Raw genomic sequence first — 19,173 nt, forward strand, 5'->3', positions numbered from 1 at the left:
CCTCACCACCACTGTGTAAAATCCCAAACTGAGCCAAGCAGCCTTTCTCAGCTCATAGGTAGAAAACAAATGGCTGCAGCAATGTCCTGGTGGGGCTGACGAGAAGTGCTTCTCCCTTGACTGCCAAGGCTGCTGTCTACACCATCCCGCAGCCTTCAGTTCAATTTCCTGGCTGGTTTCTGAGGCTTAAAACCAAGCAACTTCACTGATACATAGTTTCTTGGGTCCCTGAGCAAAGCGAACCAAATTGCCCCCCTGTAATGGAGCACCGAGCGCCAACCCCCAGGAGCAATACCTGTCCCGTCTGGAGTAGACCTCACAAAGGTGGGCAGCATTTTCACTGACGCAGTGGGGTGGGTGGTGGCTCCAAGCCCTTTCTCCATCTCCCTGCGGAACCGCTTGGAGATCTCCAGGAGAGTCTCATCAGAGAGACGCATGTGGTAGAGATACTGGTCAACCTGAAAGAGGCGGAAAGCAAGAGTAAAGACCTATGGGGTAAATAAATTATGTTATAGGTCCACGTCACGGAACATCACTTGGCCCTTCAAAAGAATAAAATCTGTTGTAGATAGAAATTTATTATTAAAGATCATTAACAGGGATTGATTTAATAGGACTTTGTCTTAAAAAAAAAAAACTCTAAAAATTAAAATTATAAAAATAAGTTCAATTTTGTTTCTAGAGAATGGTACAGATCGGGGAAAGAACTGTCAGAGAAGAGGAAAGTTCTTTTCAGAATGGTCGAGTTGGAATGCTTGTGACAACGTCCCTGGAACTAGTGTCAGTACCCTCATCTCTTGTTCCCCACACACCTCACATGGCCAGTCACACCCATCCCACTGCCCCTCACCCTAGGCCAGGTAGCCACCACCTCTTACGTGGACTTACACAATCCCAAATTCTACTTTTACCTCTTCATCCACTTTCGACCCCAGCCAGACTCTGCTGATCCACTGCTGAAAACATTTCTGTGGCTTCCCATTGGAACGGAGCCAGAAATCCTTCAGAAGCTCTACACGATCTGGCCTCTACTCACCTCCTAACCTCATTGTCATGCATGTGCACTCTTTGTGCAGACTACAATCCCTGGCTCAGTTCCCCAACAGAGCTCGTGCACACAGGTCCTGCAGCTGCGCGCCCTGCCAGTCCCTCGCCAATCTTTCAGGCCTCTCTCCATAGGGGCCTCCTCTCATCCACTGGAACACAACACCTGTTATTCTAAGCACTCGAACTTTTACCTTCACAACACCATCCACAACTTGGAAATATATATTTTGTAGTGTCCGAACCATAAGCACCGAGGGCTAGAAGAACGACGTCTATGTGTTCACCTTTGTGTCCTCAGAGCCTAGCACAGCACCTGACACATAGGACAGGTTCTATATAAATGACACAACCTCTCCTGTGCTCAGCAGTGATGGAAACTCTCCTTAGCCATTTCACTGATGTTTGCAACACAAATCTACATGAATGTTTCCCAGATTTAACACCAGGAGAAGGAGAAGCATTAGGAGCCCCTCTCAGATGGTTTCCTTCTTGGAAGCTCTCATCTCTCATCTGGATAACCCCAGTTTTCTCCTATCAGGAAAAGGTCTGACGGAAACTTATCCAAGGAGGCACTCAAGTTCCCACACTGTCACTGTTCCCAGCAGCGGTGTCCATGACAGATGAGGCCGCCGGGCAGCAGGGGGGGGCAGGAGTAGAGAGAATCAGGAGTCCTGGGCCAGGTCCCAGCTGTGCCCTCAGTTGTAAGCATCGTGGCTCTCCCATCCGTGTCACCAAACTGAGGCACTAGAAGGGATGCTGCTCTTTCCAGCTCTGAAATCCCAGCTCTCGAAAGGGCATAGCTTTAAGAATAAAAAACAAACCCAGTGTCCTCCTTTGTGACAAAGTAAAAGAGAAAAAAGTTTCCTAACTCACATCTTCTCCTTTCCAGGCTGTATCCTATCTCCTAACAGAGTTTGGGGCAAACTCTTCTCTTTGGGCCCATTTTTGTCCCTGTAGAATAACGACATTGGCCCTCCTCAGAACATTTCAAGGATCCTGACCAGTATCTTTTGTCCCTCTTCTAAGATCTCAAAGTTGAAAGACCAAGCTCTGGGGGACGTGCTGCAAGCAGCTGGAAGCCATCATCAGCCCCTCCACAACTGCCAAGGGTTTAAACACAAAGAGATAGAGAGAGGAAATTCTCACCTGGGGTGGGGGGTCGTGGGGACAGAGGAGGAGCAGAGAATGGTGGAGGGGCAACTTCCTCCTGCTAAGCAGGCCCCCAGCCACTTCTCCACTCCCTCCTCCAGCCTGGAGAGAGACCAGGCTTGTCATGTTGGGTCTGGAATTGCAGAAATGAGGACTTCCCCAAATTCCCCCGTTGCCAGCATTCATTGAAAAGCCACCTCAGACTAAGTCCATGGGTCTAAATCAGGAAGAATCCAACTGTCCCTTCTGTTTGATTTCCAACTCATGGTGCCTCACTTGCCCTGAGCCCACTGTCGTTCTGAATCTGACTCAGTCTCCCAGGGCTCCAGCCCCCAAGCTAGGTCACTGACCTCTGTTTCCTACAACACCAGAGAGCCAGGGTGCCTTCCCCATGATGCCGTTTGAGGCTGCCCGGGAGGTAAAAGGTGGAGCCTCATCAGCCTGACACCAGACAAGCCACCTCCCTATTGGTGAAGTGTCAGTGTCCAGCCATCTCTGATGACCTCAAGCCCAGGGCAATTTTGACAATTTCAGAGTCCTCCCACTCCAGATCCAATGACACCTTGACTGGCCCAGGACACTATGTCACGGCTCAAACATCTTGGTGCTAATATACAAATTCCAGGGCCACCCAAACCAGAGGCCAATGTGAGGCCACATGCAGCCTGAGATGCCCTCACAGGCAGCAGTAATAACAGCAAGCACTTACAAGGCACCTGCTTTTGCCAGACCCTATTCCCAAGGCTTTGCTCCCATTAACTCATTTCATCCTCAGAAAGCCCTCTAAGGTAGGTAGTGTCAGCCAGTCCCTCTATCCTGCAGAGGGGAGTCCCACAGACACAAGGGCTGAGCTGGGACTGAACGAGCAGGGGGGCTTGCCTATACTCCTCTCTACTCTGCTAAACGACTGCCCCTTTCCTGCTGGACTACAGCAGGGTCTATACAGGCTGAATTGCGTTGCAGCAAATGCAAGCTGGCCACGCCCATTAACAGGTCACCTTTAATTCCAGTCATCCCCCAGCATAGACACGAAGGGCAGACAGCGGAAAGCATGGCCCACAGGGCTGGCTGAGCAGGTCAGAGGGCAGCAGACGTGTCTTTGGACATTGTTCTCCCACCTTGCTACTTTCCCAAAGAGAGGAGAGTCCCAGAAGCCTCACTGACGGCCCCCCCACACACACCCTCCACAGGTGGCTCTTGGCATTTGCAAAGGCAGCAGGAGAGCTCCTGCCTGGAGGAGCAGAGTCCGTCCTGTCCCACCTCAAGGCTCCACCATCTCGTCCTGAAGCAGCAGGTCACGTACACAAAAGAGCGAATCCTACAGCAGCCAACTTAGTTTATCTTTGACGTTTGAACGGCTACAAGTTGTTGGAAGTCCACTCGGACATTTCTCGTCCTTAACCCTAGAAGAATCAAGTTAAATGGTCACCCTTTTACTCAAGTCATGCTGCCCTTTGCCCAGTAGATTATAACTATCTCTCACAGTTTCAATAACAGATGAAAACGATGACAATGATGACAGTTGCAGTCGCTAAACATTTATCAAGCATTTCCTACCTGTCGGGCGCCATCCTACAGCTTTACTGACTTGATCTCCCTTGTCCTCTTGTAAAACTTCTGTACCCCTGTTTCACAGGTCACTTGGGTGGTGAGGGGCAGAGCTGGGGTTTAACAGAGTTCTGCTGGCTCCAATGCCAGGCCCTCAGGACCACCACCCTTGCCTGTCTTGTGTCCCCTCTTAGTGTAGGTGGCACCCCTGCTGACTCTGTGGTTTCTTGAACAACCCTAGGACCTTAGTTTCCTTTCCATCACAGGAGGAGACCAAGAGAAAGGATATGAAACAGCTGTGAAAAATGCCAAGTCCAGTACCTTGGCCCAAACTTCCCCTCTTTCACTTTGGTCAAAGCTTGGGAGTGGATGGCACCTGGGCATGAGGATGTATCCACCCAGCCTATTAGAGCCACTCAGGTGGGGATGACTAATCACCTAATGTCACAGCTTCCTAAACACAACAGCGGTGCCCACCCAGCCCTGGCAGGCACTGCTGTGTTGAGTGAACGGTAGCCAGGCGAAACAGAAGTCAGAAACAAAAAGCAGCTGCCATATAAAGACCCTTTTCCCGAGTTGGGAAGGAAGTGAATGCAGTTTTCAGAATTCTGCCAACTTTCAGCCACAGTGCAGCCGGAGGGAGGGAATACCAGGCCCAAAGTCATGGGACAAAGCCATTTAGGAGATACCATGTGTATACACAGCAGTGAGACTACAGCTAAAAAATACTCACTCTTGGAAAGGAAAGGCCCCTGGGGCAAAATCCCACTGAAATAGCATTCGAGTTTGTCTAGTTTGTCTCCCTCCACCCAGTAGATACTCATCTGGCCTAGGTTTGAATGCTTCCAAGCCTGAGAGGCTCACTATTTCTTTAAATTCCATTGTTGGTCAGCTCTAGTTGTTTAAAAGATTTTCCTCAATCAGAGATAAATCTGCTTTGTGATAACTGCTGCCTAATCTCCATTCTGCCAGGTGTGATAAGAGTTTCCAAACCGGGCTGCACTTCAGAATCACATGAGGAGCTTTTAAAAAACAATAAGAATTCCAAAGATCCATTCCAGACTAACCAAATCAACACCTCTAGGCCTGGGAGCACCACCATCTTCCCCTGTTCTCGGGCAGGTTTCCACTGTGACAGCAATGTGATCACAGTGGGCCCTGCTCTGGCCAACACTGCTTAAGGTCCTTTTTACCACTTTTCTGCCTGGGGTCTTTGAAAGTCAGTGGTTAAGAGACGAGGCCAAGTGTGTCCCAGTGAAATAATCCTGAGTTGATCCAGAGTGCTGTGAGTTATAAAGACAAACCCTGCACTTGTTGTTCAGAGATTTAAGTTGCTGGAAACCATCGGAGCGGAATCACTGGGCCAACCCGTACTTTGCAGCTAGTGTGGCGAAGTGAGGGCTCTGGCCACACCAGCTGTAGCATTTGCACAGGTGTAACTCACTCTCCAGCTGAACCCTGGCTTCCTCGATGTACCTCAAGATGAGCAAAGCAGTCATCGGCATAAGTGAGGTGACAAGAGGAGAGCTCTACATCACCCCCGTTCCTCCCCGCCCCCCACCTCTTTCTTCTAGACTTCTCTCTGCCCAGTGGCACCTTCAGAGGATCAAGGATATTTCTCAACCCTATTTAGTCATGCTTGAGTTAACAAAGCAGAGACTGTTTCCCCAAACTGTTCCTCCTCTCTCTGTGTGTGCATGTAGGCCGCCTCTCTACGTCCCCATCTGGGAGAGAGGAGGAAAGGCAGGGCATTCCAGGCTGGGGCATCAGAGACAGGCCAGGGCAAAGCCTGGCTCAGACACGGGTCTGCTGCCCGCCTGCCTGCCTGCCCGGGAGGCGAGGGCATGTGTTAGACAGAAAGCGATAGCAGTTTTAGTTGATATCTATTTAGCAATGGTGAGATTAAAACTTCCTCATTGGGCAATTTTGGTCAGTTTTGTTTTCCATAACACACCAGTCTGACATGCTGGCTTCCTCTACAGAATTAAGGGTAGTGGCAGGGCAAGCCCCGAAGAGAAATACACCCCATCCTCTTTATTTTATGAGTTAATGCCCAAAACAGGAAGCCATAAACACCCATCCCCTTAAGTGCCCGCATTTTCCTCCAGACCAGCATGAAAAGGAGGGGACATTGTGTCATAGTAATGATGGGAGGAGTGGAGAGAGCAAAAGGTCACCCTTGTAAGAGGCTCCAGTTCAAAGTGGGCAGTGGGCAGGGTGGGTCAGACCCAGCCCTGGCCAGGTATGAGGAATCCGGGAAGGAAAGTTCTGGAGGGGAGAGCCAGAAAGGGATCTCAGAGAATATGAGTCCCCCCAGGGAGCAGCCTTTGCCAAGGTCACACAGTGCAGGCTAGAATCCGGATCACCCAGGTGAACGACAACCCTGGTGGCCCAGAAGGGCCATCTCTTTTGCAGGCCAATTCCAATTGAATGGCTGGTGGCCAATGCCTGGATCCAACGCCTATCTGGTCCCAGTGCGAAATTGGCCCTGATCAAATTGCGAGCAATATTCCAACTTTTGACAGTTTTTATACGAAGGACTATAAATCCTACCTTGAGTAACCTGAAGAGGTTTAAACGGGAAGTGGAGAAGGAAAGGAAAGTCTAGATCTGTAAGATTCATATCATTGAACCCCTGAATCCCTGACTACTGCTGCAGCCCCAGCGTCTCCCATCTTGTAGCATTTATTGAACACCAATTATATACAAGCACTACAGTGCCCAGAAACATAATTTTAAAAGAAATCCTAGAGATGAATAGTGGTGTTGGTTGCACAACAATGTGAATATACTTAATGCCACTGGATTATACACTAAAAAACGGTAAATTTTGATGAGCATATTTTATCACAATAAAAAAATGTTTTAAAGAAATCAAGATCCCTGCTCTCTAGGACTTTATAAGACAGCAAAGGACCTGGCTCATATTATAGACCAACGAGTGCCTCTGGAATGCATGAAGGGATGAATCTTGTCAGGTGAGAACGGCAAGCACAGTGGAAGGCAGCCTGTGGGAAGTGCCACAGGTTAAGCGGCCTGTGGGACTGGCATTCACGGGAGATGGCTTCTGAGCTAAGACATCCCAGTGGATAAATGTGGAACTGGAGACAGCAATGTGACAGAGCTCAAGAGGTGTGGGCAAGCCCAAGATCCTGGAAGATTATAAATTCCAGGTGGCAGAAAGCTCCTCACCTCACTAGGTTACATTAGATCCCTACAAAAATGCTTCTTATTAGTGTGGTTTAATTCTATAACCTTTAATTAAGGGATCACAGGAAGGAAGGACCATAAGAACATCCCACTGCGCCGAGCTGCTGTGCTGTTCACTAGCGCTTCCCTACCCAGCCCAGAGAAAGTCTGGCTGCCCAGACACACTGTGCTTCCTGCTACAGACCAATGAGATGAAAATGGCTAACTCAAAGAGAACTGTCCTTTTTGCCTTGACTGTCAGGAAGCTCAAAGCTCTGTCGAGTTTTTTTTTTTTTTCATAATCATCCCTGCCCATTTGATGACTCTTGTTCTAGAAATCATTTTACTGAAAGTTCAACCAAATCACCAAATCCCTTTAGTAAGCTGACAGAAAATAAATAATACACGAATGAGCAAATGCTTCTTAGTCATTTCTCCAAGACACACCCTCCTGGTGGAAGGGTGAATTCAAGTGATCAAATAGAATAAGAAAGTGACTCCACAAGCTTGGAAGTGTCAGCAAAGGATGCAGAGACACCTGAGGCACAGTTGAACTTCCTTTCTCTAATCTTGGGATATTTCTGATTTAATATGTAGAACCTCTTTCCAGGCAGTACCAGATCACTAGCTAATTCCTACCTTTTAGCTTCTGGACCCCAAATGGACCAATTGATTGAATTTCAGCTTTCTTAACACTAATGTTCTTGTACTGAAGATACAATCAGGTCATCTGAATATTAGGCCAATGCTCCAACCTGGCCTCCTTGAAAGAAATTTAGGAAGGACTGTGTTTTCTGGGTGTCAAGGGTCTATGACTTGTCTCATCTGCTTTAAATAAACCACAGTCAAAACAGGGTGGTGCAGGAGATACTACACAGCAGAAAGAGTGCACCACCTAACACCACATGCAACAGCACAGGTGAATCTCCCAACACAGTACAACGCTGAGTGAAAAGAGCCAGACACAAAAGGAACGTACTGTACGAGCCCACTGATATTAAGTACAAAAACAGGTCTACACTGTTAGAAGTCGGGATAGTGATGACACTTAGTGGTGGTGGGTAGGGGAAGAGAGTATTAGAGCCAGAAAGTGGGGCCGGTACTGGTAATAACCTGTTACTGGATGTGGATGGTGGTTTCTTGGTGTGTTTAATTTCCTATGTGTATTACATTTTAATTAAAAGGATGTTGGAAGGCTGGGTGCGGTGATTCACACCTGTAATCCAGCACTTTGGGAGGCTGAGGTGGGAGAATCACTTGAGGCCAGGAGTTCGAGATCAGCCTGAACAACACAGAAAGACCCTCTCTCTATAAAAAATAGAAAAATCAGCTGAGCATGATGGTGCATGCCTATAGTCCCAGCTACTTGGGAGGCTGAGGCAGGAAGATCACTTGAGCTCAACCGAGGAGTCTGAGGTGCAGTGAACTGTGATGATGCCACTGCACTCTATCCCAGGCAACAGAGCAAGATGCTGTCTCAAAAATAGATAAATAAAATATAGAAACAAAAAAAAAGCAGGTGGCTCAGACTTGGTTCTAGTTTACCTACTCCATGTGGCCAAAGAGCCAAAGGAGATCAAAGAGGTCAAGAGAGGACAAGTCAGAGGGGAGATCCATAATTTAAATCTGCCCACACACAGCTTTCCAGTGACTCTATGGGCTGACACATGCTTGCAACATAGTTTCGAAAGAATTCCACATTTCTGCTTTATTCCTTTGCCAATGTTTTACTGCAAATCTTTGACAAGGAAACTGAGGCTTAGAGAAGCTTCCCCAACCACAGGCCTCGTCCCTGGCAGGACCCACAACATCCGGTGGCTAGCCGAGTACGCTAACCTGGGGCACAGGTGTGCCCATCTGGGGAAAGCCAGGCAACTGCTGTCAGTGACCTCATTAATAATGATGCCCTCACAGACTCCTCTTGGGAGGGCTGAGGCTGTACAAAGAGCAACAAGTTTATCCTGTAAAGTTGCCAAGGCAGGGCCGGATGTTTCTGACAGAGAAAAAAAAATGAGCTGGGGGGGAAGACACATAGCAGAACGTGGGTTTATTAATCCTCCTGTCCTCTGAAAGCCTGCTGACCAAAGGTAACATCTGTGGTACAGCACTTGCTTCAGATGGGACAAGCAGTACCTTCCTGGGGGCTGCCATGCCACCCCAGGGAGATGCCGGCTCTGACGCACCCTGGACTCACATGCCTGGGGCGGAGTTGGGGGAGTGTGGAGCCGACCAGGGACACATGCATACGGGCCACTCCTCCAGGATCCTGTTGCACCGTTGTGAGTCACAGGGTTTCCTGTTCTGCCAGTTCTCGCTCTCAGCTGCATCAAGTTACAGCCAGGCAGACCTCAGGCAGCAGCACCTGTCAGGGGACCAGGAGGTGGGCGTTTGGGGTGCCAGGCCCGGGGTCCTTATCCTCAGTCATTCTGTTCTGCCCATGGGGCAGCAGTGATGCATCCCAGATGCACCCCCCCCAGCACAGTTCACTCACCAACAGATACTGATCGAGCACCGAGTGTGCAGGGCTGGGTGCTGAGGAGACCAGGAGAAAGGAGACACCAGCCTCTGCCAGCAAGGGGCTCAGTCTATGGGAGGGAGGTAAATAGGTTACAAACTGAAAGTAAGGGCAGACAGCAGGCAGTTTTTTAACTGTAATAAAATAAGGACTTACAATCATTTAAATCACACACATCAATACAAATCTGAGGAGTATTTGTCTTCAAAAGGTTAGAAACATGTATGTGTCGGCCCCGCTGCCTAGAATGTTCTCCGCTGGCCTAAGAAACCCCACTCGCCCTCCAGGGCCCAGCACAAATGGCCTCTCCCTGGCCGGTGCTGACAATGCACTTGACACCTGTGTCTTTCGTCCTCACTGGTCCCAGAGGACTAAAGGCATTGACTGCATGTACCCAACTGCAAATTTGTGATGCCAGCAGCTATCTCAGCACTTGAGATATAGCAGGTGCTCGAGAACCCTTTGTATGATCACACACAGCAGCTATGGGAATGCCAAAGAGAAGAGACGGACGAGTAGCCTGGCGAAGGGGGAAGAGCTGGCTACTCCAGACTGACCAGGTGCTCCGTGTCTGATCTTGCTCTTCAGGTCTGCGTCCTCACTGCACAGGATCCTGGCAACAGCGTCGTTTCCTCCCTGTTTACCTGGCTGCCCTGTCTAGTACACTAGGTTCCCTTGAGGTCAGACTCTGCCTTCCCCTGGACAGCCTCTGCCAGGGACCAGAATCTGGCCCTGAGCCTCTTGCCCCACAGTGGCATCTGAACCCCTCACTCCTGTCTGCTGCCAACTGTCCACCTGCTGGACCAAATCCCTCTGGGTCTGTCCCTCTGCTCCACGTCCCAGCCCCAGACCCTCCCAGTCTGCCCCACCCTCCCACCCACCCCAAGGTCTCACCCATCATAGGCAAGGCACCCATCTGCCTTTGCTTACCCAAGACAATCTCAGTTTACAGCAGTGGTAGTGGCATAACTATTAACAGTGCCTTCTTTCACTTTCAAAAGTGGCCCAGTTTGGACAAGAAATTACAGGGCCCCCCTAGCCCACAAGGCAAATTCTGCCTTTGTTCTTAGGAAACCCATACCTAAATGATGACAGTTCACAAATGGCATTTAAAGGGAACATGACAGGGATTGGCAAACTGGGTTCCAGATCTGGGGCTTACCCTAGGTGAGCTTGGGCTGGTCCCTCAGTACACAGCACCTGATTTCCCCCACTGTAAAATGCAGGGTTTGGACTGCATGATCCCAAAGGTCCCTTCCCAGCTGACGCCTAACTCACAACCCCATGAAACTGAAACAACACAGTTGTCCTGAGAAGCTTTATGCCGGGGTTAAAGGCAGCCACTCTGGAGTCACACTGCCTGGGACTGGATTCCAGCTTTCCCCTGGGCAAGGAACTGTCCTCGTCTGTGCCCGGCCTCTGCATCTGAATGATGGATAATAATAGTGTCTACGCTGGCGGGCAGCCTGAGGGTGGCCTGAGTTACCACCAACAGAGCCGATGGGACACAGAGGGCTTCACGGAGGGGGCTGAGACAGGATTTTTTTTTTAACAGAACATAGCTTTATTTATAGAATCTTGCAAATAAAACCTTAATAGTCCACATAAGCTAATTTTCTTTTTTAATTTTTGCCCATAACACCTAAGTTATTCAAAAAAAAAATACTGTAAAGGGAACTGTACAGAACTGTAAAGGGAAATATGAACAATAAAATCCTAACCTCTCTTGCAAAATCAGACTTTTTTAGAAAAGCAGATTTCCAGCATATTACCATCTCTCTTTGGAAGACGACTTCCTAAAAACAGATCTGAGGTTCCCAAACAGAGAAACCTTCTTTTTTAAACTCAAGCTGAAGGACCAGTGAGGTATAGCTCCAAGTTGATACTAGACACAAAACACCTTTAGGGGCATGGACAGTGGCAACCTGCCCGCCAGTGGCAAGGGGAGAAGTAGCAGAGCCCCTGTCCCTGGCTTACCAGTCCTGTGTGGGACATACTTTCCTTGCAAACATTAGTAGGAGTTGGGGCATCCAGGAAAAGCCAGGAGTGAAAAAAGTCCTCAAAACAATTCGCGACTTGACTTAAACTTCTAATATGTACACGTGCTTAAAACAGCACATTCAACATTTAAAAGTCAAAAAGGGGCCGGGCATAGTGGCTCATGCCTGTAATCCTAGCTCTCTGGGAGGCCGAGGCGGGCGGATTGTTTGAGCTCAGGAGTTCGACACCAGCCTGAGCAAGAGCGAGACCCCGTCTCTACTAAAAATAGAAAGAAATTAATCGGACAACTAAAAATATATAGAAAAAATTAGCCGGGCATGGTGGTGCATGCCTGTAGTCCCAGCTACTTGGGAGGCTGAGGCAGGAGGATCGCTTGAGCCCAGGAGTTTGAGGTTGCTGTGAGCTAGGATGACGCCGCGGCACTCTAGCCCGGGCAACAGTGAGATTCTGTCTCAAAAAAAAAAAGTCAAAAAGAAATTGCCACATTTCCAACTCATGAGGCGAATCTGTTGCCACTGGCAACTTACAATCAGTCTGACGATCTGAGTGTCTCCACCCCTCCTAAACTCCAACTAGGACTGACTGCTCCAATTACAGTTTAAAGACGATTTCTCCAAGGAGCCCAGAGCTAGGACACTCAGGACTGGTGTAGGTGACTAGTACCTTTAAGGACAAAGACTCCTTCCAACTTTCTGTTCAGAGGCCCACAGTGCAGCAGCATTCATATGCATGGCTGTTATCTTGTGGTCACAAGTTGGGTTCTCTACATCCAGTATTTTAGGCAGGAGGAAGTGGAAGAATAAAAGTTTTACACCAGTCGAATGGAAGTCTCTTTTATAGAGCTTTTCTTGAAGTCCCTCCCAGAAATGTTCACTTTCATTTCATTGGCCAGAATTATCACATGTCCACCTCTAGCTGCAAGGGAGGCTAGGCCTTGCAATTGTGCAGCTGGCAACATATTGCCTCAGTGAAAATCAGGTTATATTACAAAGAGTGAAGGGGAGAATAGGCATTGGGTAGACAAGCTGAAGTGTCTGTCATAAAGATCAGAAGTTTGAGTGAACAATATAAATGTTGCATCTGTCCAACATGATGAGATTTTTTTGAACTTTCTCTAAGAACAACAAAGTCTATTATACTTAAATTTTTTAATCCAAATTATTTTCTTCAAGAACTAATACTATGCTTCATTGTATAGCTTTATTGGTCAAATGAGTGTGTTTGGAAACAGTTTGTAATGCTAGATTTGAAATAAAAAGGCTTTGTTTTGGAAAAAAAAAAAAGACCATTTCTCTTTGAGGCAGCTCTCTATGAAAGGAAATTTCTCAAGTTAACATAGGTGTGCACAAACACGGAAAGCACCCTACTATTTCATATTTTATTTTTCAATGTATTAAAGATTAAATTTTTGAGCTCATCTCCTACACTAGAAAACCACTAACTCTAACTTAGTATTCTACTCCCAGACAAAGAGTATTTTTAAGGAATGACAGCATCTATAGGGAATGCTAAAATTATCAATTTAATACATCTATGTGAGTTAAGTAAAGCAAAATCTTCCAGAGTCTTAAGCTTTGAGTGTTATTTTCTGCTACTCCTGAAAGCAGTTTGAGAAAAATAAAACAGAAAAGATGACGAATCATTCTAAAACAGTAACAACGACAATAATAATATAAAAAGGTAGATTTCAACATTTAAGGAATTGGTTCTTTGCTAAAACTGGACCATATCCTATTAGGATTAAATATCTGTCCTGATATTTAGTCTAGAATCTTGATCACTGAAGTTTTCTTCCTTCTTCCGCCTACTTTGGAATCTATCCAAGTCAACAGGCATGATAAGGAGAAAAACTTACATCAGTTTTCCTGCTCCTGTTCTTCTCAAGAATATTCCTGATTTGAGGGATGTTTCCCAAGAAGAAAAAACAAAACAGATGCTGCTTTTAATGATTGAGATTGGACAGTTTTTCTGTGCAAGACAGGTGCTGGCAATGAACCAGCACTCTTGTCAATCACGCACACGACAGTCTGCGAACATGGCCCCTCGGCTGCAGCTGTGAGCACCACTGAGAAAGACTTCTGGAGAGATCTGCTCCCCAAAGTGGCTAAAGAATCTCACATTATCAATATGATAATAATAAATCAGTTCACCGAGCGAACCTGGAGATTAGCTGCCCTTGAAGCCAGACTTCTGAGGAGAGGGCCCAGGTTCTGGATGTCAAAGGGGATCAAGATGCTGCCCTTCCTTTCATCCTCTTGGCAGACCTCATCCATCTCAGAGAACGTATCAGCCAGAGATATACATAAAAGCATTGCTCCAACAAGCGCAAAAATCCACTTGGCAGAGAAGTGGCTACCAGCCAGAATGCCAAAGGCCAAATCCACACAGCAGCAGCAGCAGCAGAAAGGAAGGTGAAGAAGAGAGCTTGCTGCATGCTCATCCCAGCATTGAGCAGGATGACAAAGTCTCCCAGCTCATGCAAGAAGTCCTCACAGAGGATGGCCACCAAGGTGATGACACCTTGGAAAAAGGACACGGTGAAGGAGGTACTAATGGCCAGGCCATCAATGAAATTGTGGAGGCCATCACTCAGGGTCATCATCCAGGCCACAGTGCCAATGGGAGAGCAGCAGACAGTAACAGGTGCTCTGGGAATCCTGCAGGCCTGCACAGAGAGAGAGAGAGAGCCCACAATGACCTTCTCATCCATCATGGGGCTTTGCCATCTAGCTCGCTGTTGCAGAGTTGAAGAATCGTGTGGTCCAGACCCCTACTCTGCAGCTTCTCTGTCATGCCCTCCTCCTCGTCCTTCTTGGAAGGCAGCGTCTCAGAGGCATAATGGTTATGTCCCTGGTGATGCTCATTTTTCTGCTTAAGAAACATCTTCAAGATCTTCTCTGTGAAAAAGAAAAGATAAAAGCCACCAAACACCACTGCAGACTTGGAGACATAATAATCTTCCAGAGGGTTGAAACCAAAAGCCTCAGGGATGAGCTGGAAGAGGGTGCTGGAGTACAGGTTTCCAATCATGAGCACTAGGAAGTAGAGCAGCAGCCTCTTGAAAAGGTCGTCTTTGTGAGAGGCACCACAGCTGGCCCCCATGAGAGAGCTGAGGGAGATGACGGCCACGCAGAGGAGACTGTACCCCCACACTTCCACTGCGCTCAGCCTCACCTCTTCCGTCTGCTCATTCTCCTCATTTTCCTGGTTCTTGGAGGTGCAGGCCCAGGAGTCCAGCTGCGGAAGGATGGGGGTAGGGGAGCAGAGCTCCTGGAACTCACTCCTCCCAATTGGCGACCAGTCTCTGAAATTGTGGGCAGCAAAGAGATCTCCGGAACCAAAGCACGACAAAGAGGTTCCTCTGGCCATGCACAGGCTGGGTGACATTCTTCCGGCCCACTCCCACATGCAGGTGGCTGAGCAGGGCCTTCAGAGGCTGCAGTGTGAGGCTGTCACCCGCTCCATAGGCTGCACGAGACCCTGCGGGAACGCAGAGGCACTGGTAGCTGGCAGCCCGGGCCTCAAGCCTCAGGAGCAGCTCTCCCTAAGCTGAGCAGGGCCAGCAGGAGGCTGCTGTGGAAGGCTGGGTGCAACAGCTTTACGGCGACCAAATCAGCCTAGAGCTCCGGGGAGACCGCAGCGGCCCAGCGCAGCCTCCCCCGCAAGACCCCAGTCTGCAGGATCAGCTCAGTCCCTGCACCGCGAGCTGCAGCCCCCTCCCGCGTCCCTGGGACCGGCCAGAGACAGGAAAACTTGAGAGAAAGCAGAAAGAGGAAGTCCTTCAAATAGGAAAGAAGGAAAAGTGGCAGCTTCAAATGGCCTCATTTAACCCTAATTAAAGCTGTCAGATAGTTTGTCTGGCTTCATTCCTTGATCAGACAATATGGAGATGCCAGAAGGGAGAGGCTGGGAATAAGGCCTTTTAAGAACAGGGACCACCTCCAGGCCTCCAGGGCAGGGATGCTGAGGAGGGGCAGGAAGGCTGGGTGGGAGGTGGGTGGGCCCCAGGGCTCCCAGGGCCAGGTTCTTAGAGCCCTGACTCACTCTCCGCGTAAACTCTGAAATGAGGTTTGGCCAATGTCTGTCCAGGGAAGGAATGTCTAGGAAATGCTTACAGATCCAGACAAAAGCACAAAATGTGTGACCACCCCTAAAAGAAGGTGGCACTTCAGGGAAAATGAGATTCTCTGTTCATAGGAAAAGAGCCAAGACTCCTGATTCAGATAAGACAAAGGCTGTTCAAGGGGTAGAGGGTGTGGGTCCCACACAGACAATCCCTTAGGCTTTGTCCAGAACCAGGGCACCCCAGTGTCAGCAGGAGAGGACACACTCAACAGCCCAGAGTCTGTATATAAGCAGCAAAGAGCTCTCTGCTCAGGCCCAAGATAGCCAGGGAACCTCACCCCATGTGCCAAAAAAAGGTGGGAGTGGCTGTTCCTTTCAGTGACACTCCAGGGATCAATGGAGCCAAACTCGCCAGGGCCTGGTCCTGTGCCCGCAGCACAGGGCACCATGAAGCCAGAGTCTGGGGCAGAGGTGAGGATGGAGGAGCAAGTATCTAAGTGGCAAACTCCACAGCAGAAGAAAACAAATTCCCAAGTAGGCAGCCCAGCAACTGCCCTCTGAAGCTTCTGCCCTCCTCAGGGAAGTTACTGAGGGGAGGCTGGGTTAGGTTTCTCCGGTGAGAAGGAGTTTGAATGCTGTGATCACTCAGCACTGCTGTCTCTCTCATGGCATCTCAAAGAGGATGCTTCAACCCAAGGTGTACCCACGTGCAAGGTGTCCCAGAGACCCTCAAATGGTGGCGGGGTGGGGGGGTGCCACTTCCCAGAGGACCAGAAGGAAAGCAAGTTAGAGGAAGAGCGAGGATGAGTCTCCTATGCCCAGAAAGGAGGTTTTACAAGTTGAAAGGGGCAGGGAGGACAGTTCCTTCTTCCCTGGCTTCAGGAACTTCCCAGCCTTCTGCCCTCTGTCCTCTGATCCAATCCAACATCAGACAGAGAGCACAAATGAGCCTGAACCCACACACCCTAAAATGAGCCCTTGGGAATTATCCAAGTCAGAGTAGGGTCTCTTTTTGCTCCTGTCCAGATGGACAGGGAAGGAGAGTATCTAAGAGTGTGTCTGTCTTTATGGACAGATGCTCCTCGACTTACAATAGGGATACGTTCCAAAGAGTAAGTCAAAAATGCATTAAATACACCTAATTTACCAAACATCATACCTTAGCCTGGCCTACCTTAAACGTGTTCAGAACACTTACATTAGCCTACAGTTGGACAAAATCATTTAACACAAAACCTATGTTATAATACAGTGTTGAATATCTCATGTAATTTGTTGAATACTATACTGAAAGTCAAAAACAGAATGGTTGTATGGGTACCCAAAGTATGGTTTCTACCGAATTCGTATCGCTTCCACACCATCATAAAGTCAAAAAATCATTAAGTTGAACCATCATAAGTTGAGGACCATCCGTAGCAATATTTAGTACATAAAGTGTTGACTATATGTCAGGCACAGTTCTAAGAGCTTCGCATATCTTAACTCTCTTTCTTGTTAATCACTACAACTACCCTATTAAAGTATTATCCAAATAATCTCTCCATTTTACAAGAGGAAGAAACTGAGGTCTAGAGAGGTTTAATAACTGGCCCAAGCTCACACTGCTTCTTATGCAGTGAGCCAGGATTCAACCCCGGGGAGTCTGACCCCATCTCACCAAGAAGCCTGTCTCAGTAACTGCTGGACTCAGTGGGTGTCACCGGCCCCTCTCCTCTGCTCCCCAGCCAGGGCAGCTTCTGAGCTCAGGTTCTGCCAGTTCACATGCCTGCCTTGTATGGAAACCTGGTAGATGCCCAGCCTCCATGGAAACTCCAGCGCAGCCAGGATGCCATCTCCCGAGGACAACTGAGCAGACTTCTTTCCCGCTGGCTTCCTGGAGCAATCGCACTGCCCATTTTTCTGGCTGAGAACAGAGAAAGAGCAACTGGCTCCTGCCCCCTGGAAACCCTCCCTTCAGTGAGGAAACACGAGCATCTGCTGACTGCAATGGACTGAAGACCTCAGCTTAAAATCATCTTTTGTAAAAGCCCATTTCCCAACATGACTGTCCCATGCCATGCACACTGTTGAGACTGAGGGCTCTGGTCCCACCTGGGGCTCCTAACTAGCAGTATGACCATAAGAGATACACTTTTCTTTTTCTTTTTTTTTTTTGAGATAAGAGTCTCACTCCATTGCCCCAGGTATAGTGTGGTGCTGTCATCGTAGTCACTGCAACCTCAAACTCCTGGGCTCAAGTGACCCTCCTGCCTCGGCCTCCTGAGTAGTTGGGACTACAGGCGGGGACTACAGGCGGGGACTACCACGCCTGGCTAATTTTTCTATTTTTAGTAGAGACAGGGTCTCACTCTTGCTCAGGCTGGTCTTGCACTCCTGAGCTCAAGCAATCCTCCGGCCTTGGCCTCCCAGAGTGCTAGGATTGTAGGCATGAGCCACCGCGCGCCCAGCCAAGAGATACACTTGAAAACTGAAGGGGGTAGAGGGTGGATGGACCATGTTCTTTTAAAACAGTTTCTCAACCTTGACACTACAGATATATTGGGCCAGATAACTCCTTGTTTGGGGATGGGGGGGGGAGCTATCCTGCACATTGTGGGATATTCAGCATCATCCCTAGCCTCTACTTACTAGCATCTCACCAGCCTGCGACAACCAAAAATGTCTCTAGACATTGCCAGATTCCACTGGGGGATAAAAATCACTCCTAGCTGAAAACTACTGCCCTAAAGGAATAGTTGAAAAGCATAGGCTTTGCCCCTGTAAATTTGGATACAGTGGAAATTCTTGCTCTTTCTGAAAGGCTGGGACAGCCCCTCAAAAAAAAAAAAATCTGCCCCAAACTGTCAATAGCACCAAGGCTGGAGAAAATTGCTTTAGAAATAAGCAGAAACAGCCACTCCAGGGCAAGGAAGCGTGCATGGAGCATGCTATTAAGATGCATTCAGCAAACTCTGGGATTTGATTTGCCCCTCACCCCCACTGCTTTGAAAGGCAAAGGCAGACAACATACAGTGTTGGAAAACAAACCAAACTTGCTGACTTCCAAACTCAACAATGACAATGAGGAACCTCTTATCAAGAGCTGGTCTTTTAAATCAAAGTATCTCAACAAAGGAAGCCAGTTTTCTGGGCCTCCCAAGTTCTTTCAGTACATCAGATCTCCTTACTGCAGTTGTCACATTTTGACTTTGTGGTCTGTACTGTTCTGATGCCCCTTGGAAAAGGACTCCCAGCTAATCCCAAACTCCCCAGGGTGCTGGAAAAGCGCAACTTTGAAAAGTAATGTTTAAAAAAAAATGTTGGCTTTGGCTAGCAGCTTCAGAGGAAATTTTAATTCATTCAAGGGTAAAGAAAAAAGTGCTTCTTAGCACTCTCTGAAACAGAAGTTTAGCAATATAAAACAAATGGATGGTTAGCAAAAGCTACAATGTATTCCTACTACGATCAGTTGTCTTCTGAGCAGGGCGAGGGACAGTATAATAAGGATACTAATCCATTATAAATTGAACAAATGAGACAAAAATTGTACCTGTCCCTGTCAATATCAGGTGAAAATTAAGTTAGTAGAGACAGGGTCTCTACTAATTACCAGTGAAAATTAACCTAGATAAAAAAGTCTTATTAAGGTTTTTTTTTTTTTGAGACAGAATCTCACT

At 48.1% G+C, this 19,173-nt stretch overlaps 1 pseudogene; it reads right to left on the reverse strand.

The window, feature by feature from the left end:
- Nucleotides 1-295: 295 nt before the first annotated feature.
- LOC105821465 overlaps nucleotides 296-19,173 on the reverse strand; it is a 24,491-nt pseudogene continuing 5,613 nt past the window's right edge.

This window comes from Propithecus coquereli, unplaced genomic scaffold (assembly GCF_000956105.1).
Source record: "Propithecus coquereli isolate 6110/MARCELLA unplaced genomic scaffold, Pcoq_1.0 Scaffold578, whole genome shotgun sequence".
Classification (NCBI taxonomy): domain Eukaryota; kingdom Metazoa; phylum Chordata; class Mammalia; order Primates; family Indriidae; genus Propithecus; species Propithecus coquereli.